The sequence below is a fragment of the Dipodomys spectabilis genome, unplaced genomic scaffold, assembly GCF_019054845.1.
Source record: "Dipodomys spectabilis isolate Male_0828 unplaced genomic scaffold, ASM1905484v1 ptg000125l, whole genome shotgun sequence".
In the NCBI taxonomy this organism is placed as follows: domain Eukaryota; kingdom Metazoa; phylum Chordata; class Mammalia; order Rodentia; family Heteromyidae; genus Dipodomys; species Dipodomys spectabilis.
Window position 1 is genome coordinate 3,423,306 of NW_024870802.1, and position 25,149 is coordinate 3,448,454.

Below are 25,149 nucleotides of genomic sequence, written 5' to 3' on the forward strand. Positions count from 1 at the left end.
ATCCACTGTCCTTTGAAAGAAAAAACAAATAGCCAAATTAAGATGCCTACTTAGCATTTAGGCAGGAATAATATTAGATACAAAGCTTAATCCTTTCTATATAAAATGACTGCAATGATTTTTTTTAAGTGTATTTCTTGTTGTTTTCAAAATATTCTCACATTCATGTTCTTAGTTCATCTTTAAGGTCAGGTACCCAGGAATTATAACTTCTTTTTAAATGATGGGGGGAGGGAATCTATAGCTCAGTGATAAAATACCTGCCTAGCATGCTGGATGCTTTGGATTTAATCTCCAACATAAATAAATGATAATAAATAAATATAATAATAAATATTTATAGTAATCATAAACACACAATACAATAATAAGTATTATTGTCATTTAGGGAAAAGAGAATTGAACTCTATAAAGGATTTGTCTGAGAGAAATAACAAAGGAAAACAAATGGGAGTCTCCAGATTTCATGCACCTAATTTGTTCTTCTTCCTCTTCTTCACTGAATAAAAAAGAATCTAAACACAGAAATAGAATTCCATTACAACAAAAAAAAAGTGTACTAAAAAGACAATGTAGAATTTTTTTTTTTTTGCCAAGTGTAATAGCATATCATATACCTGTAATCTCAGCACTTGGAAAGCTGAAATGGAAGGATTCAGAGTTCAAAGCCAGCCTGGGTTATACAATGTAGACCTTGTCTTAGGGGAAACAAATGAAGACACTTTTGCTATGTCATAAGTGATGTGATTGTACAAATCACCTGGGAACCGGGCAAGCCTGTAATCCTAGCCTCTCAGGAGGCTGAGATCTGAGGATCGTGGTTCAAAGCCAGCCTGGGCAGGAAAGTCTATGTGTGAGACTCTTATCTCCAATAAATGATTCAGAAAAAAAAAAGCCAGAAATGGTGCTGTAGCTCAAGGGGTAGAGTGTTAGCCTTAAGAACAGAGAGGCTCAGGGACAGAGCCCAGGTCCTGAGTTCAAGTCCCAGGACCAACAATTAAAAAAAAAATCACCTGGGAAGGAAGAGCTTTGGTTCTCATGCCCAGAAACTCACAATGAATAAGACTGGGCAGGTACACAGCAATCTATATGCTTAATGGGTTCTGCCAAGTGATCTCAGGAAGATTCCTCGCACTGGTTGGAGAGAGTTGAATTGTAAGATTTTTTTTGTTTTCCGTTTTGGAATGACTCAGGCCAGGTAAAAAATGCTTAGTCTCCTCTTCCCCTCCATCTTCAGTGTAACACAGCTATCTCTAAAAAGGAAAGTTAGAGACTTTCTCAGCAACTCCAGGGCAGGATATATCCCCAAGCTCTAACAAATCTAACCTTGAACCTCATTGTGTTGGATTGTGCAAATAGCAAAGGAGTGAACAAGAGACACACAGCCTGGACTCCCCACTGGAGAAAAGCTTACAAACATACTCTTAAGAATTCCACCTTGGGGCTGGGAAGGTGGCTCAGTGGTAGAGTGCTTGCCTTGCATGCCTGAGGCCCTGGGTTCGATTCCTCAGCACCACATAAGCAAAAAGAAAAAAAGCCGGAAGTGGCACTGTGGCTCAAGTGGTAGAGCGCTAGCCTTGAGCTGAAGAGCTGAGGGACAGCACCCAGGCCCAGAGTTCAGGCCCCACGACCGGACCCAAAAAAAAAAAAAAGAATTCCACCTTGACCAACTAAACTTTCAGAGTGAAGATTGAAATATTGAGACTTTTCCTGAGCAGATGGCTGTCTGAATTCTTGCATGTTTGGCTGTAAATTCTTTGGCCCAGATGTCTATTTTCAGCAGGCAGTTGTGAACTCTTGCAAGTTTAAGCTGTTGTATGATATACATTACTAATTTACTAGATCAATTACCAAAGGGTTCAGTGGTCAGTCAAGAGAAATATGAAAATTCCACTCTGACTCAAGCCAGAAATTTTTACAGGAATCATTCCTAAGAGCCTGAGAAATTCTGTGGTTCTACTTTTACTGATTCAAACTGCCTTCTCAGTTACCCAGGGAGGACGGTCCACCCAATCAGCATGCTGTTCCAACTCTGTCAAACAGTTACTTTAAATCATCATTACTATGCCCTTAGTTGTGGTTTTAATGTACTTACAGTGGCAGCTATATGGCTAAAAACAGGCCCTGCTTTGGCAGGGTAGAGTGGTAATTCTCAACCATGGTTAATATCAAAATCACCAAGGAGCCTTTAGGACACGTCTGGGTGTGTTTATTTGCCCCTACTTTTTTTTTTAAGTTTTCTGGGAGTGTCCTTTATAATTTTCCTCAGCCAGACCTACTATTTTTGTGAAGGTCTCTCATGTTCTGGGGGCTTTGGCTATAATACATGTAATCCTTCCAACAGCTCTGTAGGGCAGGAATTCTTTTGTACACATTACAAATAAGGCAAGTGAGGCCCAAAAGAGTTTACAAAAATTGTCCTAAGTTACCAAGTCCAACACTATGCACTTTCTACATGAAAATCCATCATTACTTAAGATGGATCACTCAGGGTTCAGCAAGATGAATTACTTTGCACAGTAGAATAGCAGAAACACCTGTGGATATTTTTCTTTCTGAGAAAAAGTCCTGCTCCTTCCTTCTCTTTCTTATCCTTTGGGTCTCAGGATAGCATTTCCATAAGGGTACTTGCCTTGTGCCTTTAATTCTAGCCAGCAGCCCCCATTTTGTGCTTCTAAATCTACTCTGCACTGGACTTTACATTATATTGTAATGGTTTATTGACTTTTTTTTGTCTCTATGCCTATGTTCTCCCAGATCTAGTTGAGTAACTAGCTTAGTAAATCTTTGGTAAATAAATAGATGAGTGGACAGATAGGTGGATGGATGAACAAGTGAGTAGATATATTGATGGATAGATCAATGGGTGTATAGATGAGTGAATGACTGGGTGGGTGGGTGGGTAGGTGGGTAGATGGATGGGATAGATAGATGGGTAGGTGTAGATGGATGGGTGCATGGATGGGTGGATGCATGAGTGAACGGTGTTTGAGTGGATGGATGGATGGGTGAGTGCATGGATGGATGAATGAGTGCATGAATAGTTGATTGCATGGATGGGTAGATGGATGGATAGAAGGGTAGGTGAGTGGGTAGATGAATGGGTGAATGGGTGGTTGAATGGATGGATAGATGAGTAAGTAAATGGATGGATGTATTGGTGGATGGGTGGGTAGATGAACGGATGGGTGAATAAGTAGGTGGATAGGTAGGTGGACAGATGGGTGGATGTATAGATGGATAGGTAGGGTTGGATGGATAGGTGCATGAATGAATGAATGGATGCATAAGTAAATGGGTGGTTGAGTGTATGGATGAATGGACAGATAGATGGATAACAGAAGGGATGGTTGAGTGGATGTAATCAATTTGTAAACTACCAGTAGCAGCAAGAGATCAAAAATAAAGATATGACAGCTTTTGAAAATTTTAGAATAGAGGAACCATTTTTTTTGTTGTTTGAAACCTGTGGAATCTTTTTAGTAAAGGAAGATTCCCAACACACATGATTCAGAATGCAAACATTAGACCAAGTCTGATGTTCCCAAGGAAATATTCAGGCAATGAATGAAGGAACCAATAGCACTTCCCCCTGCGCGATAACAATGCTCTGATGGCTTCATACCGTCCTTTTCCTCTAAAGAGCTGAAGTCACTCAGCAGAGGATATGGTTGGTTACTTCCATTTCAAAGAACTTTCTCAACTCTCCAGTTCTTCCAAGTTTCTGAGAGGAAAGAAGGCAGAAGGGAGAATAAAGAACATCTGTTTGGTGAATTTGGAGGTGTTCACACCCTATTGCTCCACAGTGGTTAATATAAAGAGAAAGGGTTTTGAAATATGGCAGGTCTTCAAGAGTAACAAAGGATATCTCAGGAAACAAAGTGAACCAACAAGAGCATGATACAACCAGGAAGAGTATAAATAGGTCTGGATGTTAGAGAAGGAAGCTCCTCCTTGCAGGCGTTGCTCTAGGACTAGGACAGCTTGTCTAAAAAAAAGTCACCTCATAAAACAATGGGCAGGTCTTCAAGAGTAACAAAAGGCAGATTGAAAAAATCCCAAACACAGTGCAATCTTGCCAGGTTCATGCATGTGCACAGGCAAACACACCCTAACTCAATAACCATCTTCATTTCCCTGCCCCCATCCATCCTTCATCCTCCATAGTGCAGAGTCTGATGTAAGATGAAGCCCATTTTAAGGATCAGAGCAAGTACCACACCCCCCCCCCCAACCAGAGCATTTTTCCCTCATTATCACCTCATTAAGGTACCACTAAGGTCCTTCCTCTTTATATGACAATATCATGCAAAGAACTGGTCCCTTAAGGCTTTGATGAAGCATGACTGATATTTAAGACCAACCATTCAAGAGCATTTGATGGTGGTTGTGTTTATTCAGAATGGCACTTTTATGTGAGGTCATAAAGTGGTGAATTTCCTATACAAAGCTGTGAGTGTGTGAGCTGGGGCAGGTGGCCTGTGGAGGTCTAAGGTAGTGCAGGGCAGTATTGCTTATGGTTCCTGAGTCACCTGGCTGACAACTGCTGAGCTTGGATTGGGAATTCCACAGCTGGGCTCTGGTATGGGTTCCTCTCATGGAAAAAAGGAGAAAGTGATGGCTGTGAGAAAAGGGAATCAGAGAAAAGCAAGCTATCTCTCACAGATAGTAGCCACACAACTTTTGGCTACCTAGTTCTGAGAAAAGGAAGCCATTGATAAGTGAATTTAACCTTTGACATTCCAAACACAGGGTTACTTAGAAGATGAGGCCAAAGTGGTGGTGAAAATATGCCCATCCACAGAACGATATGCTTTCCCTTGTCTCCAAATTCTGGTCACAACCTTAAACTCATCTTCTGTTTGGGCCCAGGAAAGGAAGTGAAAGAAAAATGGCCATTCCAAGGTGAGTGAATGAATGTATAGCTCAAGGCTTGTCAGCTCAGCCCATGTTTAGCTGTGGGTAGCTAGAGACTTATAAACATAAGTACAAGCAGGATTGATCTCCCATCAAATCAGATTGTATTTCCTATATGTCCTTCTTCTTGGAAATAATTTTATTGACATATAATTTACCGACTCTAAAATTCAGTCATTTGAAGTGAACGATTTAATTGTATATTGCCATTAATTTCAAAATTTTGTTTCAATCTCTTATTAGGAGTTTCAATACACTGATAAGGAAGGGAATCCAGCTGAAATATAGGGAGAAAAAGACAGTAGAAGAACAGAAAGCAAAGGAGAATTTGTGTCAGGAACAACAGGAAATCCGCTTCTGGATTTCCCAATCTTTTCCTTAGGCTTCAAAAACCAACATGGTGGCATGGCTGCCAAAAACATTGATAGAATGGGGACCAGAATAGGCTTTGTGGATCAGGGCTGAGAGTTGGAAAAGGCCTCTGGGAAGCCATAGGAAATCTCAGCCTCTGCCCAGTTTCCTGTCACTCTGTGAGCCCTCCCCTGGAGGGAAATCAGGCAACCCAGACACAGAATAACAGCTCAGTGACCTGAACCAGGTGCCAATTTTCAACTCAAGCCCTTTTCTTGCTTCTCAAATTGCAGCATTAAATGAGGTAAAACATCAGATTACAGAGACTTTTTTTTTTAATGAGAATTCAGGGAAGTTTCTGAGTTAGCTGAGAAGTATGAAAGTATTTAACCTCTGCTCAGCTATCTGCCCTTCATTAACATTTCCCATCTACTGTGGCTCACCAACTGCACTTTCTCAAACAAGTTCACCATTTGGCGTTTGGATCTGGTTATAGCCAGACAGTGCATATCACCATTACAGCATACAAATCAGCCTGCAGATGCATTTAAGAACCAAAAGGGGTTTTTTTTTTGGGGGGGGGGATTTTTTCTTTCTTTTTGTTTTTTTCAGGGCAAATGTTTGTGGGAAGGAAGAAGAACAAAATGTTGCTTTGTGAGTGAATTCCTGGCTACTTAGGGTTAGGGGCTGCTCAGGGCATTTCTCTTCATCAATAATGATCCCTTGTTGCTGGACAGCCATTCTCTGGGGAGTGATGGTCCCAAATGTCCTTCATGAACACCACTGAAGAGTGGATTTCTTTTTAAAAACTTTTCACTGTATTTGATGTTGGTATAATTTGTGGAGGGGAAGGGAAAAAACAAATGGTTTAAATAGGGATACAGGTGGACCCATTGCAACAATGAGATGTACAAGTCGTTATGTGGATGCGGGGGAGGGGTAGAGGGGGATGGGAAGGGATGGGAAGGGGAAACAAAGGAGGAGGCAACAATCCTTGATAAGAAATGTACTCATTGGGACTGGGAAGGTGGTTCAGTGGTAGAGCGCTTGCCTTACATGCATGAGGCCCTGGGCTCAATTCCTCAGCACCACATAAGCAAAAAGAAAAAAGCCAGAAGTGGCGCTGTGGCTCAAGTGGTAGAGCACTAGCCTTGAGCTGAAGAGCTGAGGGACAGTGCCCAGGCCCAGAGTTCAGGCCCCATGACTGGACCCAAAAAAAAAAAAAGAAATGTACTCATCTTGCCCATGTAATTGTAACCCCTCTATATGGTATTTTCACAATTAAAAAACAAAAAAACAAAACAAAACCAGTATTAGGGATTGTTCTAGGGCCTGGGTGCTGGGAGCTGGGTGCTGCCCTTAGCATTTCCATCAAGGCTGACATTCTACCTCTCGAGTCTCACTTCCACGTCTCTTTTTGTTTGTTTTTGTTTTTCTTTTTTGTGTTTTTAGGGTTTTTTTCTGGTTAATTGCAGATGAGAATCTCACCAAACTGCCGGGTGCTGGTGGCTCACGCCTGTAATCCTAGCTACTCAGGAGGCTGAGATCTGAGGATCGCGGTTCAAAGCCAGCCCCGGCAGGGGAGACCGTGAGACTCCTATCTCCAATAAACCACCAGAAAACTGGAAGTGGCGCTGTAGCTCAAGTGGTAGAGCGCTCGCCTTGAGCTGAAGAGCTGAGTGACAGCGCCCAGGCCCAGAGTTCAAGCCCCACGACCGACAAAAAAAAAAAAAGAATCTCACCAAACTTTCCTGCCCAAGCTGGCTTTGAACTTAGATCCTCAGATCTTAGCTTCTTGAGTAGCTGGGATTACAGATGTGATCACTGGCACCTGAATGAAGAGCAGCTTTTTTTTTTTTTTTTTGGTGGCATGGCATTGGGGGTGGGAAGGAGGGAGAATGATTCTAGAGCTTGAACTCAGGGCCTGGGCACTGTCCCTGAGCTTCTTGCTCAAGGCTTGTGTGCTCTGCCACATGGGCTACAGCGTCACTTCCAGCTTTTTGGTGGTTAACTGGAGATAGGAGTCTCATGGATTTTCTTGCCCAGGCTGGCTTTGAACTGTGATCCTTAGATCTCAGCCTCCTGAGTAGCTAGGATTACAGATGTGAGTCAAAGGCATCTGGGTTGAAAGAGTAGCTTTTCTAAGCTCTGAGAGACACCGGGAGTATCTGACTGAGACTAAGTCCCAGCATTGGCCTTTACCACAATGGCTTTGTAGACTGGGGCTGAGAGAGGAAAGGCCTGTGGGAAGCCTGGGAAATGCTGGGCACAGACTTAGGCACAGAGAGAAGTGAGGCTTTGACTTCCATCTTGGTTCTGGTCCCCATTGCGCATTTACAATGTGTCCACTCAGTATGGGCATCTGTCACTCTGAAGCCCTTGGGAGATTGGAACCTCCAACCTGCTGATCATCCCTAGTGGGCACAAGCCTTGGAAAAACAATGTGTACCAGGCCTTAGAACTCAAAGAAGGCTCTGTGATTGGATGTTTCTGCAATATTCTGCCACAGTCATGCAGTGCAGCTGGGGAAACCAGAAAACACCCTCCCCTTGCCCCCAGGAGGAGGATCCAAAGGGAAAGAAGGAAGAAACCCAGACCTGAAATGGAGGTAGTGGGCTTATGGACCACCTAGCCAAGGACAGGGATCCAGCAGAGCCTAAGAGCTGCCCAGGCTGAGCCCATGGCTGGTCCTCTTCCTGGCTAAGTGGCACTTTATCCTTAGTCCTCCACAAGGGTCCAACTCCCAACACTTTCCTGGTAGGCCCAGGCTGCTGTCTCAGTCATTTTATGGACTCAGTTTCTCAGTTTGCTAAGTTGGGGAAACCATGTCGTATAACTCTGTTACTAATGTGGAAGCTTTACTTCCATTTTGTTCATACCATAGTAGTTAAGACTATGTGTTGTTGTTTGTTTGTTTTGAGTCCCAGGGCTTGAACTCAGGGCCTGGGTGCTGTCCCTGAGTTTCTTTTGCACAAGGCTAGTGCTCTTCCACTTGAGCCCGAGCTTTCTGATGGTTTACTGGAGAAAAGTGTCTCACAGACTTTCCTGCCTGGGCTATCTTCGAACCCTGATCCTCAGATCTCAGCCTCCTGAACAATTAGGATTACAAGCACGAGCCATTTGCTAAATGAATGGGGTTTTATGGTATTTCTAATTTTTTTCTTAATTCGCACATTGAGGCGAGTGTGTTGTCAAACTCTCACGGCCTTGGTTTCCTTAGCTGTGAGAGGGACTGGCTTCTGTGTCACTGAACCCTTGTACAGACCCAGCTGGCACGTTGGGGCTGGTTGCCTCTAAGGACCCTGATATGCAGAGCGTGGTAACATCCTGCCCGGTAGTGGTTCTGTGGTACTCCAGCAACCTACTAAGTACTCGCAGGGCACCTGGAAGCTCTGGAGAAATGGTCAGCTGGCAATAGTCCATGCCCTCCAGGCCTTTACAATTTGCTCAAGATCCCCATACTTTCCTATGATTAAATTGCACAGGGTGTGGCTCCAAAGGAAAATGCTGGGTGGGTGGACCATCCAGTGTGACCTTTAAAGAGAATGGTCAAGCTGGGCATGGGTAGCTCATGCCTGTCATCCAAGCTACTCAGGAGGCTGAGTTCTGAGGATCTTGGTTCAAATCTAACCTGAGCAGGAAAGTTCCTGAGACTCTTATCTCCAATGAACCACCAAAAAGCTGTGGATCAAGAGGGAGAGTGCTAGCCTTGAGCAAAAACAGCTCAGGGAAGCTGGGCACTGGTGGCTCATGCCTGTAATCCTAGCTACTCAGGAGGCTGAGATCTGAGGATCACAGTTCAAAGCTATCCCGGGCCAGAAAGTTTGTGAGACTATTTCCAATTAATCACTAGAAAACTGGAAGTGGCTCTGTGGCTCCAAGTGGTAGAGTACTAGCCTTGAGCAGAAAAGTTCAGGGACAGTGCCCAGGCCCAGAGTTCAAGCCCCATGACCAACCAAAAAAGGTCTGGGGGGGCTGGGAAGGTGGCTCAGTGGTAGAGTGCTTGCCTTGCATGCATGATGCCCTGGGTTTGATTCCTCAGCACCACATAAGCAGGAAAAAGCCAGAAGTGGTGCTGTGGCTCAAGTGGTAGAGCACTAGCCTTGAGCTGAAGAGCTGAGGGACAGTGCCCAGGCCCAGACTTCCGGCTCCATGACCAACAAAAAAAGGGGCTGGGGCCATGACTCAAGTGGTAGAACACCTGCTTAGAAAGGTCAAGACTCTGATTCAAACCCCAATACCAGAAACAAAGAAACAACTACAATTAGTTGAATTGCAAAAAGGAAAATAACCAACCCTGGGACACGCAGTTGGAACTTGAACTTCTGCCTCCTGAATGTGATCAGTGACTGTACATCATCCAGCTACCCCAAGGGAGGGCGATTTCCATCCCACTGTCTCTCCTGTGTCACCTACATCTCAGGCAATGATGTGCTTATGCATGTTCAACAAGTAGCTCTGGAATGAAGGAAAGAAGGAAGGGAAGGAGGGAAGGAGGAAGGGAGGGAGGGAGGGAGGGAGGCCATAAAATTGGCTTCTCCTGATACCGCCATTCTAGTGTCTAGCACACAGTAGATGTTCAGAAGATATTGGTGTTCAAGGATCTAGCCATGCCCTGTTTCTGCTAATCTGGTGTTTGGGTTACCTCAAGGTCTTTGAGAGGCTGAGCACTGGTGGGTCATGCCTGTCCGAAATCCTAACTACTCAAGGAGCCTTAGATCTGAGGATCTCGGTGCAATGTTAGGCTGGCAGAAAAGTCCCTGAGACTCTTATCTCCAATTCAAGACCAGAAAAGCAGAAGTAGTGCTGTGGCTCAACGTGGTATAGTGCTAGCCTTGAACAAAAGAGCTCAGGGACAGCGCCCTGGCCCTGAGTTCAAGCTCCCTGACTGACCAAAAAAAAAAAAAAAAGATGTTTGAGAAAGAGGCTGTACCACTCACTTCTGTACCTACCATGACATTGCCTCTATTTTACGTGTTTCTAATTCTCATGGCAGTTCTGCAAGGCAGAAGACACAGAGACTCAGCAAGACCAAGTGAATGCTGTCAACCTGCCTGGCTATGAAGGGATGAGGCCAGGGAGATGAGCGCTGAAAGGATTCGGAACTCCCTGACCAATGAATAGTGGCATTGGCCTCTCACCCACAGACCTCCATTTCCCTCCTTTTCTACAGCAGCCATTTTTCATTTGTCACAGGAGCCCAAGTAAGAACATTAGAACATTAGTAATGCATGTTACAAGTGTGTAACAAGCATCCTCCCAAAGCTCAACCTCTGTGCGCTGAATATTAATGATAGACTAGGATGATGAAGAAATAATGAGGTTTCATAAATACGCACTCAGTTCTAGGGCTCAAGGAGACCACGCATGGGCTTTGTAGATTCTGCCATTGTGAGGATTTCATATAGTTCCTCATTAACAACCCTGGAAGGGGAATATTACAGCTCCCAATACCACTGAACACTGGAGGCTCAGCGAGCTTAAGTGAGCTACTCTATAGGCTACGTCTCCCTTGAAATGTTTTCAATTTCAGATTTTGGAATTTTTTTTAATTGGTCATGGGGCTTGAACTCTGGGCTTGGGTGCTATCCCTGAGCTCTTCAGCTTAAGGCGAGTGCTCTACTGCTTGAGCCACAGCACCACTTGTGGTTTTCTAGTGGTTTACTGGAGATAAGAGTCCAATGGACTTTCCTGCCTGGGCTGGCTTTGAACCCTGATCCTCAGATCTCAGCCTCCTGAGTAGGTAGGATCACAGGCATGAGCCACTGGTGCCCAGCTACTTTTGGGTTTTGAGTGGTTACTTGGAGATAAGAGTTTCATGGGGCCTTTTCTATGTAGGCTGGCTTTGAACAGTGATCCTTAGATCTCAGCTTCCTGGGTAGTTAGGATTATAGGTTTAAGCCATCAGCACCCAGCTAGATTTTTGGAAATTTTAATATATTAATGATATATATCATTATCCCCAAGATAGCTATCTTGGGGATGAGTTCCAAACATAAACATGATATCCATTTTTTTTCTTTTTTGTTTTGTTGGTTGTGGGGCTTGAACTCTTGGCCTGGGCACTCCCTGTCCTTCAGCTCTTCAGCTCAAGGCTAGTGCTCTACCACTTGAGTCACAGCGCCACTTCTCATCTTCTGGTGGTTAATTGGAGATAAGAGTCTCATGAACTTTCCTGCTTGATTTGGCTTTGAACTGTGATCATCTGATTTCAGCCTCCTGAATAGCTAGGATTATAGGTGTGAGCCTCTGGTGCCTGGCTATTTTTTTAATTCTTAAAAATTAACTATATAGGGCTGGGAAGGTGGCTTAGTGGTAGAGTGCTTGCCTAGCATGCAGGAAGTCCTGAGTTTGATTCCTCAGTACAACATAAACAGAAAAAGCTGGAAGTGGCCCTGTAGCTCAAGTGGTAGAGTACTAGCCTTGAGCACAGAGGCTCAGAGACAGTGCCCAGGCCCTGAGTTCAAGCCCCAGGACTGGCCAAAAGAAATTATATAAATAACAGATTTTTACTCATGCGTTCATACATGCATGTATACACAAAGGTCAACCCCTCCATCTTTTCTTGTCCCTGTACCTCCTCTCACTGGTCCTCCCATCAGTAGTTCCTTCCTACTTCTATATCTGTGAAAGCAAAATGTAGACTCTGCATATGAGAAAAAGCATTCCATCTTTGTCCTTCTGAACCTGACTTATTTCACTTACCAACATATTCTCCAGTTCCATTCATTTTCCTACAAATACCATAATTTCATTTGTCTTTATGGCTAGATAATATGTGCACACAAATATAAACTATAAACTGCATATATATATATAATTTTCTTTAGCCATTTATTGGCTGACAGGTACTTGGCTGATCCTATAATTCGGACATTGGGAATTGTGTAGCTCTAAACTTGATGTGCAGGGACCTCTATTGCACAATGACCTAAATGTCTTTGGGAATATACTGAGGGTTGGTATAGCTGGATAATATAATAGTGTGTACGCGCGCGCACACACACACGCACACGCACACGCACACAGGTACTTGTGCTCATGCATATATTCATGTGCCAGTACTGGGGACTGAACTCAGGCACTGTCCCTTAGGTGGTTCAGGCTGGTTCTCTACCACTTATTTGAGCTGTACTCTCACTTCGGGCTTTTTGTCAGTTATTTGTAGATAAGAGTCTGATGGACTTTACTGCTCAGGTTAGCTTTAAATAGTCCTCAGACTCAGCTTCCTGGCATAGCTGGATTACAGGCCTGAGTCACCAGTGTCCGGCTCACGTGGTAGTGCTAATGAAGTTCACTTATGCTTCCTATGCACCTTACACATATAACCTCAGGTAATTTCATGCAGTGCTTTCGGTGTACCTGCATTTTGACTCACTGCATGAGGTGATCTCTGGAGTTTTCCACTGACAGCTTCATGTTGTTCCCCCTGAAGTTCTAGATTTGGGGATATTTCTGATTTTGAATTAGGGGCACTCAATCTTTATGTGCAGATCTCAACACAAGGGCTGGAGGTCAGGTAGTTTATCTGGGATGTGATCCCAGAAGTTCAAGACAGGGGGAGGCACCAGGCATTGGTGGCTCACACCTGTAATCCTAGCTACTCAAGAGGCTGAGATCTGAGGATCATGGTTTGAAGCCAGTCCAGGCAGGAAAGCCCATGAAACTCTTATTTCCAATTAACCACCAGAAAACCAGAAGTGGCCCTGTGGCTCAAGTGGTAGAGCTCTAGCCTTGAGCTAAAGAGCTCAGGGACAGCGCCCAGGCCCAGAGATCAAGCCCCATGACCGACACAAAAAGAGGGGGGCAGGGGAAGGGATGGGGAAAGGAAAAAGTGGCACTGCCAGAGACAGGAGCTCAATCCTACTGCAGGCACTCTGAGGACCCCCCTGCCTAGTAACATCAGGACATGTTTACACACCAGTGCTGTCTCTCATGGAAGGACGCCTTCTCTAGAGGGTCAAATGCAGGTTCTCTGGCTGTCCTACCCAGGGAGAGCCTTGGGTCTCACGGCAGGGAGAGGTGCCAGGTGCCTGATGGGAAGGCCAGTAAGGATTCATAGGGAATGACTTTGAAGGTAAGCCCTGACAATATGGGACATCTTGCCCAGGGCAAGTCATAAAAGCCAACCTATGATTTGAATGCGAATCTGTTCTAGGCAAAGCTCTTTTCCTAGCTTGGTAGCAGTGGCTCACGCCTGTAATCCTAGCCACTCAGGAAGCTGAGATATAAGAATCACAGTTCAAAGCCAGCCCAGGCAGGGAAGTTCATGAAATTCTTATCTCCAATTAATGACCAAAAAAAAAAAGGGACAGAAGTGGAGCTGTGGCTCAAGTGGTAGAGTGCTAGCCTTGAACACAAAAGCTCAGGACCAGTAGTGCCTAGGTCCTGAGTTCAAACGTCAAGACCAGCAAAAAAAATAAAAATAAATTAACTCTTTTCCTTGGCGGAGCGGGGGTAGGGGTGTGTGTGTGGGGGGGGTGGGAGGATGGTAAAAGGGGTGATGTCGATCAAGATGCATTGTACTCATAATCTGACTTGTTGAAAAGAAACCTTGTTTGTGCAACTCCTTAAAATAAATTACCCCAATACTTATGGCCAGGTAAGAAGGTAGAGTCCCTAGACCTTGGAGGTGAAATGGGTGGTCTGGTGATAAGGAGTTGGTCAAAGCTGGGTCCCAGGTTTCTGGCTGATTGCAGATGTTGGTTGAGGCTCAGCCATTGCTTGTGGGGAAAGAATGCAGCCCCTCAGGCCCTCATTGACTTTGTATCTGCAGGTGTAATTTAGCTGCTCACAGTACTTCCCTTCAATCTCTTTGTTGTAAAGCCTAAATCCATAGGCAAGAACAATAAGACCAATAGAAGACAAGTCCACAAAAGCCACATGTGAGGGAGATGAGCTAAGAATACAGGCCTTCTTGGGGCACCCAAGCCTCTTTTGAAGTATGCAGAACCCCCCCTCCCCAGCCTATCCCAAACAAAACAAAATGAAAAACACACGCATAAAACCCCAACCAAAGTCAGGCATTCTGTTTTCTCAGGGCTCCCTTGCCAATGATGTCTCGACGCTGTATTAAATGGGGCTGTTTGTTTAAGAGCTGAGCAGGTGCTTTCCACTGGCACTGACTGGAAACAAAGCCAAGCCCTGGCCTAGGCCAGTGGGGACAGCCATTAGCGAGAATGAACGGAGGGAAGGCAAGGCTGGGCCAACCTTTCAGTGCTGAAAAGGTTTTGTTTTGTTCCTTTCTATTTTTCCCTCTCTCTCTTAAAGTAATTTTTTTTTCTTGGCAAAGCCACTGGATTAAAATCTAACTAGATTCTATTTCCAAATCTTTTTGTAAAAAAAGGAAAATTGGAAATCACTGAGGGGAAAGGGATGAACAGACACGGCTGACCCTTGACCTTGACCCATCCCAGCTGACCTTCCGGTCATTGTCCTTATCTGCCCTCACCTGTCACTGAAGGTTGGCACTTGGAGCTCTGGGTCTGGGGAAGCTTGGCCGGAAAGGATCTCAGGAGTCATCCCCGGAACACTACCCGTCACCCACCATGAGCCTGTCTGGGGCACCCTATGTTGAGATCCCTTGGTCTCAAGGGATGTGTTCATGCAAGATCTGGACAGAGTTCACATGGAGGACAAGAGCTTGTCCTTGGTCCTGAACTGGCTTCTAGTCCTAGCTCGACTGCTCCTAACCATGTGACCTTAAGTCGGCCACTTTGTTTCTTGGAGCCTCAGTTTCCTTGTCTGTAAAGTAGGCATGATAGCACCTGCCACACTGGTAAGGCCTAAAAGCCCAGAGTATAGCTGAACTGGCCTCTTACACCCATAAAAACTATGGAGCACCCCCAAGACTTCACCTTAGAAAACTCTAGAAGATACATTTCATTGGGCTTCAGAGTGAAGACATCATCATGTACCGGGAAAATTCTAGTGTATGATTGCATTGGTGGTAGAGCACTTGCCTAGCATGTACAAGATCAGAGAGAGAGGGGAAGGGGAGAAAGGAGGGAGAGGGGGAGGGAGGGAGGAAGGGAAGGACAAAATAAATAATTTGTCAATATATTACCAAGTATGGTGACTGATCTCAGAGACTTTGAGAAGTCTATACTCATGCATATGAAATCCCTCACATGCCACATGCTGAAGGCCCAGGGTGTTGGCACACCTGGACAGGTGTGTGGGCCTTGCACATTCCAAGTCTATGGATGAATGCTACATGCAAGACCTGCAGCAGGAGGCTCTCTGGTAGGGTTCCCAGTCTACCTGCAATGCTGCCGGACTGTGGCTAGAGGGAAGACCAGTATGAGCTCAAGCAGCTGAGGGCAGGTGGGAGGGATTTGTGGGCAGGACTTGTGAGGTACTTTTCTACTTCCTGTTGCTACTCTGCTCTGCAAGAGCATGCTATTAGGCCAGCATGCTATTAAGCTATTAGTGCCCTACCTATGAAGCAGGCTTGGAGGGGCTCTAGTGGGTGCTTGCTGTCCTGACCGGTGAGCAGAGATCGCTTCCTTTTTCCTTATGTGTGTGAGGCAGGGACAATGTTCACCTTCAGATGGCCAGGAGGGTTTAAGTGAAATCAAAGGACAGAATACTATCAGCCAACTATGGTTGATTAAGAGGTTCTCTCTGGCCAGGTGCTGGTGGTTCACATCTCTAATCCCAGGTCCTCAGGAGGCTGAGACCTGGAGGAAGGCCGAAAAGTCTATAAGACTCCACTTCCAATTAACTTATCAAAATGGTAGACTGGCAGCATGGCACAAATGGTAAGCGTAGCAGGGGAGCAAGTAAGTCAAACAAGGGCCCTGAATTCACGTGCCAACATAAAGGAAAGGGAGTCTCTTTCTCTCCCCCTGCCCTCATTCTCGCTGTCTGCCAAATTCAACATACCCCCTCCCCACTTCTTTCCAACGTAGCTCTTTAGTTGGCTCATGAGGCTTTGAAGTTGGTGCTGTGTTCAAGAAAGCACGAGTGGCCGGTGCTGGTGGCTCAACTGTAATCCTAGCTACTCAGGAGGCTGAGATAGGAAGATCACAGGAGATGAGTCCTAGAGACTCTGATCTCCAATTAACCACCAGAAAAAACAAACAAACAAACAAAAAAACAGGAAGTGGAGCTGTGCCTCAAAGTGGTAGAGAGCTAACCTTAAGAGAGCTCAGGGACAGTGTCCAAACCCTGAGTTCAAGCCCCAAGACTGAAAAAATAAGAAAGGGAAGGAAGGAAGGAAGGGAGGGAGGGAGGGAGGGAGGGAGGGAGGGAAGAGAAGGGAAAGACAGACAGATAGCAGAAGCGAAGGGTTTGGCACGGCCCTGATTCAACTTGGTCTTGGGTGGAGAGGGGTGGCCACTGCCTCTGCCTCTTCCCCCTCCCCTCCCCCAGGCTGCTCAGGGGGCGTCTCGGGTTCTTCTACCAACTTGGCCCAGCCTCTGCAGACAAGAGCTGGCTTACACCTTCCTTTCCTCCTTTTCCCCCAGCCCAGGCCCCGGGGTGACCCCCGAGTCTCCCAGCAGCCCCCTCCAGGGCAGGTTCTGTCTCTACCTGCTGCTTTTCCTTCCCCTTCCTGGATCTGTTTTTCACCTGGCCAGATGGTAATGAAGGCTGGACCCAGTGCTATTCTCAGCACCTGCTGGGCAGCAGAGGGAAGGACCTGCTCCGTGCCATCACCAGCGGGCTTAGCCAGTGATGGAGACAGAGCTGTGACTAGTGAAGTAGGGAGAGGAGCCAGAGCGGCCCTTCTGCCGGCCGAGGCCTTTTGCCTGGCAGTGCATCTGCCCATCAGCGCCGCCCACCTCCTTCCCAGAGTCCAGGCTGCATCTTCATAGGGCTCGGCTCAGCACGGGTGCACATGGGCGACTGGGCACACACATTAGGCTTCATGGCCTCTGCCACTCCACCCCATGGATCTAGCACACAAGCAGCCACAGACCTTACTACAGAGAGGGTGTGTGTGTGTGTGTGTGTGTGTGTGTGTGTGTGTGTGTGTGTGTGTGTGTGTGTGTGTGTGTGTGTGTGTGTTCCATCAAAATCTGGAACTGTATTTGAAAAATGGGTGCCAGATAAATTAAGCCCCGGAGCCACAATTTTCTAAACCCCGACAAATACTGTCTTAATAAGTCTCCAAAGGCAGTTCAGAGAGGTTTGGTAACTTGTGGGAGGTTGCACAGCACACAGTGACCATGTTTTCCACAGATGCTCTCAACATCCTGAGCTGCCACCAGGCAGAAGCACTGTGGAGGGTGAGATTCCAAGGTCCTGCCTCTTGGTCTAGGACTTCAGAGGAAACAGAGGCCACCAGCGACACAGCTGGGCCAGCAGCAGCAGCCGGGAAGGAAGCAGGCCCTGGCACCAGCTCCCTGGCGCCCACTTAAACTTTTGACTTTCCAAATTAGAGAAGTTGGATGTTCTGCTGGGCACTTTTTTTTTTGTCTTTAGGGAAACAATTTTTTGTTGTTAATTATTTACCAGAAACGCGGTTCTCTCGACCCTCCCACCCGCCCCTAGAATGATCTTCCTTCAATTTCCTGCCCGGATGATTTAACACCACGCTAAGAGGCATTTCAGGGGCTTCTCCTCCCAGACAAAGGAGGTGACCGCGCTTAGGGGGGGCACCAGGACTATGGAGAAAGTTCTGCCATTGGCCAGGCCCGGCCACCTTGTGTCTGCTGTCTAATTCAGCCAGCCACTCCCTCCCACCCAGCCCATCTGTCTGCTGGCATTTATCAACTCCTTCCAGCACACCCAGGCGGGGTCAGGGTGGGGAAGGCTGGCAATCTCATTGTCAGAGCGGTTAAACATTAAGTTGGACTCAAAGTTTGCTCCCCACCCCCTACTCAGCCATCCTTAAATTCCCTTTTCCCCAACTCCTCCTTGCCAAAGCATGAGGTGCTAATGGCCTGATTTACATCTGTGTAAACCTGAGTGTGAGTGTGTGTGTGTGTGTGTGTGTGGTCACTCATGAAGCCTGGAGTAACAGAATCTGCAGGGTAGCTAGCTGGGGCAACCACCAAAACGCTGTGAAAGGAAATCACCCTGTGGGTAGCTAGCCCAATGTAGGGCTGGGTAGAGATGCATAAAACCCAAACCCTGTCACCAGCCAGGAAACAGTTAAAGAGAAGCAAGTAAATGCCTGGAAGCACCTCCTCCTGGGTGGTTCCCAAGGTGCTGGGCTTAGCCCAGGCCATGCATAATTGAGAGTGAGCGTGAGGCCCACTTCCCCCACACTGGTAATGACAGCACAGAGAATCCTAGCTGGGATCCATCAGCACTACCTTCCCACACCCAGCTCAATCCGAATGTGGGGCCATGGGAATTCCACTTCTCTCCGGGGCTAGCACGTGGGACGCTCTGCATTATAGGGCACACAAGTGCGCAGTCACTTATGATTTGTTCTGTAATCAAGTTTGTTTTCTTCTCAAAGCTGGTGCTATACCACTTGAGCCATAGCTCAACTCCTGGTTTTTTTTTTTTTTTTGGCTGGCTATTGGAGCTAAAAGCCTTACAGCCTGAGCTGGTTTTGAACTGTGATTTTTCAGATCTCAGCCTGCTGAGTAAAGATTACAGGCAGGAGGCACTGGTATCTGGCTTAATAAGAAAAAAAATTAGTTGGCCCATAATGATGGTACATAATTATGGGGCACAGTGATATTTTGATATGCATTCACAGTGGGATCATTTTTTTTTTTTTTTGTAGGTCGTGGGGCTTGAACTCTGGGCCTGGGCACTGTCCCTCAGCTCTTCAGCTCAAGGCCAGCGCTCTACCACTTGAGCTACAGCGCCACTTCCCGTTTTCTGGTGGTTTATTGGAGATAAGAGTCTCACGGTCTCTCCTGCCCGGGCTGGCTTTGAACCGTGATCCTCAGATCTCAGCCTCCTGAGTAGCTAGGATTACAGGTGTGAGCCACCAGCGCCCAGCCACAGTGGGATCATTTTATCCATTTTTGCTTTTAAGGACGGCAGGGAAAAGACTAAGATTTGGGAGAAAATGGACTTGAGAAGAAACACACACACACACACACACACACGCACGCACGCACGCGCGCGCGCACACACACACACACACACACACACACGAGTCACAGATTGATGAAGAGTGAAGCGTCTGGGGGCTGCCAATAATCTGTCTAATTTAGGATAGCCCATGTCTTATCCTCTCAGACTTCGTTTCCTTGTCTGTAAAATGAGATTGTGAATGCTGCTTCACCTCTTTCCCTGTCCACTGTAGATGAGCTTCAGGTGAGGTAAGAGTTGTGGAAGAACTTTGGAACCTACAGTCTCTTTATGTGATGGCTAATTTCATGTGTCAACGTGACTGGGCTAGGAGATGCCCACATAGCTGGTAAAATACTAGCTCTGGGTGTGTCTGAGAAGGAGTTTCAGAAGAGATCATGGATTGAGTCAATAGACTAGTAAAACCAAAGATGGCACGGTCCAATCTACGGAGGGCTATATAGGACAAAATGTAGAGGAAGACATATTCAATCCCTTTTTGGGCAGAGATGCCCTTTTTCTCCTCCTTTTTGGATATAAGGACTCTTAGTTCTTAGGTTTTCAGATCCAGACTGAGACTTAACTTTAACTCCACAATTTCACACCTTTGGATTCAGACTTAAGGATATCCCTGGCTTCTCCTGGAGGCTGCAGATGGTAGAGTGTGAGACTTTGTGGTTTCCATAACCATGTGAATCAACTCCCTTCCTCTCCCCCCTTTTCTCTCTCTCTCTCTCTGTCACTCTCTCTCTCCATTCCTCCCTCTCTCCTTCCTTCTATACATGTGTCTATGTATCCCCTACTTGCTTTGAGTCCCTGGAGAACCCTGACTAACACACTTTACAAATGCAAGGACATACAGTTACAAGGGTTGCAATGCATTCCTGATAATAATGATGGTGGAGACAATAATAACAGGGCAAAGTCCAAGTTCTTTAGGTAGAGAACTGCACTTTCTGTGTCACCCCAGGCCAGCATAGGTGAAGGACTTGGGAGCTTTTACATACTCCTCTGAACTAGTTCTGGGTAGCAGGCAGGGGGTGGGGGGAGGACCATTTCCATAGCCACATAAGCCAAAGCACAAATAGACCTGCATTCCTTCCCACACAGCTCTGCTTCTCTCTGCTAGGCTGCTTCCTCTCCTGAAAGCCTGGTACCCTGTTGGCATTCAATGGATGACATTGAATGAGTGAATGAATGCATGCATGCATGCATGCATAAATGCAGCCTATTTTTATGACCCATTCAGTTCCTCCACAGATTTTTTTTTTTTTTCAGGTTGTGAGGTTTGAACTTGGGGCCTGGGCATTATCCCTGAGCTTTTTTTTGTGTGTTCAAGGCTAGTGCTCTACCACTTCAAACTACAGTGCCACTTGTGGTTTTCTGGTGGTTAATTGGAGATAAGAGTCTTGCGGACTTTCTTGCCTGGGCTGGCTTTGAACTGTGATCCTAGATCTCAGTCTCCTGAGTAGCTAGAATTACAGCTTGAGCCATCGGCACCCAGCTACAGAATTCTTTTCTTTTCTTTTTTTGTTTCTGAAATGCTATATTTTTAAAATCAGTATACATTATCTTAAATATAGAATTTCTTAAAAATGAACAAATAACTGAATTTCACTGTTAGATTGTTATGGACAAGAAAATATCTAGTTCTTTTGACTTTTTACATTGATCCATATCTCAAGATGATTATCACATTAAGGTTCTTCTGTGTTACTTTTGCCCAAGTTGGGATAGCTGTTTTATAACTGTGTAGCATTGAAAAGTTCACTGCATCCTTATTAGATGTGCTTGCTTTCCCTTTATGAAGTCAACAAGATTCTGATATTCTATGTAGTTGCCTCCTTTTCTATACAGTTTTACATTAGAAGGCTCTTTTCCACTATAAAATATTAACACTAATACTATTATTATCATTGCCATGGTGATAGCTTTAAAATGGCCATCAATACAATGATACTCCTTCCATTAGAACAGGGCTTAGCCCTAGGCCACACATGTTTGGCCACAAGCAGTGGTCTACTCCAACAGCCCCTTCTAGACCTGGCCCGACCCTCATTTCAGCTGACCCTTCAGATGACTCAAGACCTTATGTCTTCTAGTCCCCCATTCAATTGCTAAGGTTGTGAGATGGGGCTGGCAGTAACTGAAATCTCCAGTTTGTCTATACGGCTAGGGAGAAGGCAGGTCCTATTTGCTCACTCCAGCCATTAGGGCTGGAACTGGGTGAAGAAAGCCCAGAGCCTGCGAAAGAGACATTGTTTCTCTAGGTGGCAAGGTGCAGTTTGAATCACCTGAGCTGACCCCTCCCTCCGTGTTACACCCTGAGTGACCTTCCTGTATCACCTTAGTCCTGGGCCTGATTCCTGAATACATCCAATAAACACTAACTGGATCAATGAATGAAGGCAATGAAATCAACCCTGAACAGAGAGCCTCCTTGGGATAGCAAAGGAGAGAAAGTGCTAGACTTGGAAGCAGAAGGATATAGATTAGAATCTGGCTGTTGTTTCTCACTAGCCATAGAGACTTGAGCGGGTGGCTTGGCTCTTCTGAGCCTGCAGTAGTAATACTGCCCCACGGGGTGACAATAGAGAAGAGATGACGAGGATATCAGCCGAGCAGTGCGCTCTCAAGCACTTGATGTTTCCCTTCGGGTCCTCCCTTCCCTTAGAGAAGGCAACAAAGTCAGTGATTTCACCAAGCCTCCCCAGGGAGAATTCTGGGGAGGCCAGCATTCCACAGTCAGGGTTTGGAAAACCTTTGTTTTGCCCCAGTAAGGGAGTTTCTCTCCATGTTTTTTTCTTAGCTGAGAGGCAGTTTATACTAGTAGTTGCAAGCACAGGCTTCAGCCACAGGTAGGGGTAGGTTAAAACCCTAGCCTTCCAACACTTACTATATAAACTTGCCCAAAGTCATTAAGGCAGAATCTTTAGTTTCCTCATGGAACAGCTGCATGTAAGAACCCTAAAATCTCAGTGGCTTAACAAAATGGAAATTCAGTTCACGGTCATATTACCAGTTCAACCCACGAATATTCCACAGATGGCTTATCCCCGGGCCTCCAGCATACTCTAGGGTCATTGGCTGGGTCCTCTACAACTGTGGGCAGAACAGGAGGGAGAAGAATTACTGGGGAGGTTTTACAAGTTTGGCCTGGAACCAGCACCCATTACTTCCCTTTATATTCCATTGGGCAGAAGCTAGTCACATGGCTTTACCTAACTGCAGGGGAGTCTGGGAATTGTGGTCTCGCTGGATGCTCAAGGGGATGTATCACAGTCTGTGTCCTATTGCACCAGTTAGATGAAGTACATCTTAGACACCATCAAAGGGGCTACTAAGAGTGTTAAATAAGACAACATAACCCAGCATGGTAGCTCACACATCCTGGAGGGTGAGGCAGGAAGATCATGTGTATAAAGCTAGCCTGGGCTACACAGGGAGACACTATTTCAAAGAGAGGGGAGAGGGGAAGCTGGAGAGAAGGAGAGAGGGAGGGAAGGAGATACAAAGGAAGGGAGAAAGGGAGATTCTGAAAGAGGGAGGGAGAGAGGGAGGGAGAGGAGGAGGGAGAGGAGGAGGGAGGGAGAGAAGGAAGGAAAGAAAGAAGGAAGGAAGGAAAGAAGAGTCAGCCAGACAATATATCTGAGTGCTTAGTAGAGATTGTGGCCCAGAATTAGTGTTTAGTATCTGACTTATGGGTCATTACAGGCGAAGATACTAGCCCAATCCTGTATCACCGGTCAAGATGGCTTCCAGAACATGCCAGCAGAGTATGTGAGGACATTTGCTTAGTGGGCTAAGACCCCTAGAGATCAGCAAACCCTGAGCATACACATATATGTATATATACCTACACATATATGCAGATATAAAGTTTTACAGGGTCTGTGGAAGAGGAAAATGGACAAGAAATGATCTTGGTTCTCAGAAAGCTGGTTCTCACTCAGTGTAGGGGATAGAAATGGGCCCATGCCTGTAGTTCAAGTAAAGTATAATAAGTGTCCGGAGGAATGGTTCTTTAACTTTTGCTTAAGGGACCAGGGAAGCCATTTGGAGAGTGCCACATCTTGGCTATACCAGGATGCTTGCAAAACGTGAGTCAGTAGGAGACCACATTACAAGGGAAGGGGCCAGGGCAACCAGGTGTGGAGGGCAGATCAGTTTTGGGCAGGTGGTGTGGTGGTGGTGGTGGTGGTGGTGGCGGTGGTGGTGGCAAATGGTTCACACATGAGTACTGAGGGGAATAAAGTGGAGTCAGCAGGAACAGACATGGGAGATTTGTGTGCTGCCATACTGCTGGTATTAGGGAGCCATTAAGAGTTCAGGGATTCTGGCAGCACTGGGCAAACTTTTCCAATGATCATTTTATCTCTATCCTATGCCTGAGAGACAAAAGTTTCTGCCTTTCTGTTTTGCAGATGGCAGGAAGGAGAGTAGAAACGGCCTCGCTCAGTGTCTAGGACGCTGCCTAGCTCCATTTCACAGAGTCAGCAAATCATTCTATCTTCAAGGACCATGGGTAGCACTAGAAGCTCGTTGGCAACTAATGTAGATTGGGTAGCTTATATTCAACAATGCTGCACAGCAAGTAGCTTTCAGACCCAGTGATGCCCAACATAAATGTGGACATTTCCTTTTTATTTTTTTATTTTTTGGTCAGTCACGGGGCCTGAACTCTGGGCCTGGGGGCTGTCCCTCAGCTTTTCAGCTCAAGGCTAGCACTCTACCACGGAGCCACCTTCCCAGCCCAAATGTGGACATTTCTAACTCATGGCTACATAAGTTGGCAACACAGCTCTGAGTCAGGCAATGAGTTAACTGGACAGGGCTGTTCTAAAGGGATACTGGCCGAGAAAAATCAGTATTTACTGCTCTCATAGGATCTGCTTTAGGCATACACATGCACGCACACATACATACATACACACATACATACGTGCCACACACAGGTATGCATTTGTGTACTTGTCCAAAAGTACTGTTTAAGGCCATAACCCACCCAAACAGATCCATTCGTTGGGATTACTAATTGTATTCACTATAACCTATCTAACCCATTTTGGTCCTGATTGGTGTCAGCAGGAAAGACTAGCTCTGCCATTTGAAACACCCAACTGTATCTTCCCATGGAAATCAAAAGCTGACTTACCTTCCTTTCATTAATCATCTTTTTTCTTACAAGATTTCACCTTTTGTTTTTGTGCACTTTACAAGGAAAAGGTGTGTTTTTATGCTGTGTGGAGAGCCTGGCGGTTAACGGAACCCTTTGATTTTTAAGTAAGAAAGCCAATCCTGCATGTGCAGAGAAGGTTCCAATAAGCTGGGGACCGTACCTTTAGGTTCATGCTTTCCCCTAGTGCTGGGACCGGAAGGACTGGATGGAAACTTTAAACATTTTGAGCAATACCTAGAATATGTATAATTTATAAGCCACACACCGTTGCCTGTCAAATAGGCGATTGATCTGACTGGGGTCTTGTTAATTATCTTCCACATATATTACGCCTTAACAGATCTTCAGTATACTGGATATCAATATTAATAAGACTATAAAACACTATTGATAATTAGGAACAGAAAGGACCAGCCCTTTGATTCTGGCTGTTACAAATGCCCTGCCTTTCTTCAGATTAGAAAGCGGCCACTTTCCATATAATAAGATCAGATCAGAACCATCCCTGTCCTGAAGTGGGTTATTAAGAGACAGCTAAGGTTTACAGTGGGATGGAGAAGGGGCTATTTCAGAGTGAATATGGCAGGATCCCTGAAGGGTGAGAAATGTGCTCTCTGGTCTGCAGGAGGCCTAATGGGGTGGGTGGAGTTGAAGGGAGAGCCTTCCCCACTTTGATCAGCCAAATTCATCATTTTCTTTGTCCAGACTAATCAGGTTGG

General features: G+C 45.8%; 1 long non-coding RNA gene across 1 annotated transcript; it reads left to right on the forward strand.

The window, feature by feature from the left end:
- The first annotated feature begins 144 nt into the window (after window positions 1–144).
- Window positions 145–21,086, forward strand: LOC122116012. The gene is made up of 3 exons (XR_006148858.1): window positions 145–174; window positions 18,191–18,195; window positions 20,902–21,086. It is a non-coding gene; the product is annotated as an uncharacterized LOC122116012 (long non-coding RNA).
- The last annotated feature ends 4,063 nt before the right edge of the window (window positions 21,087–25,149 follow it).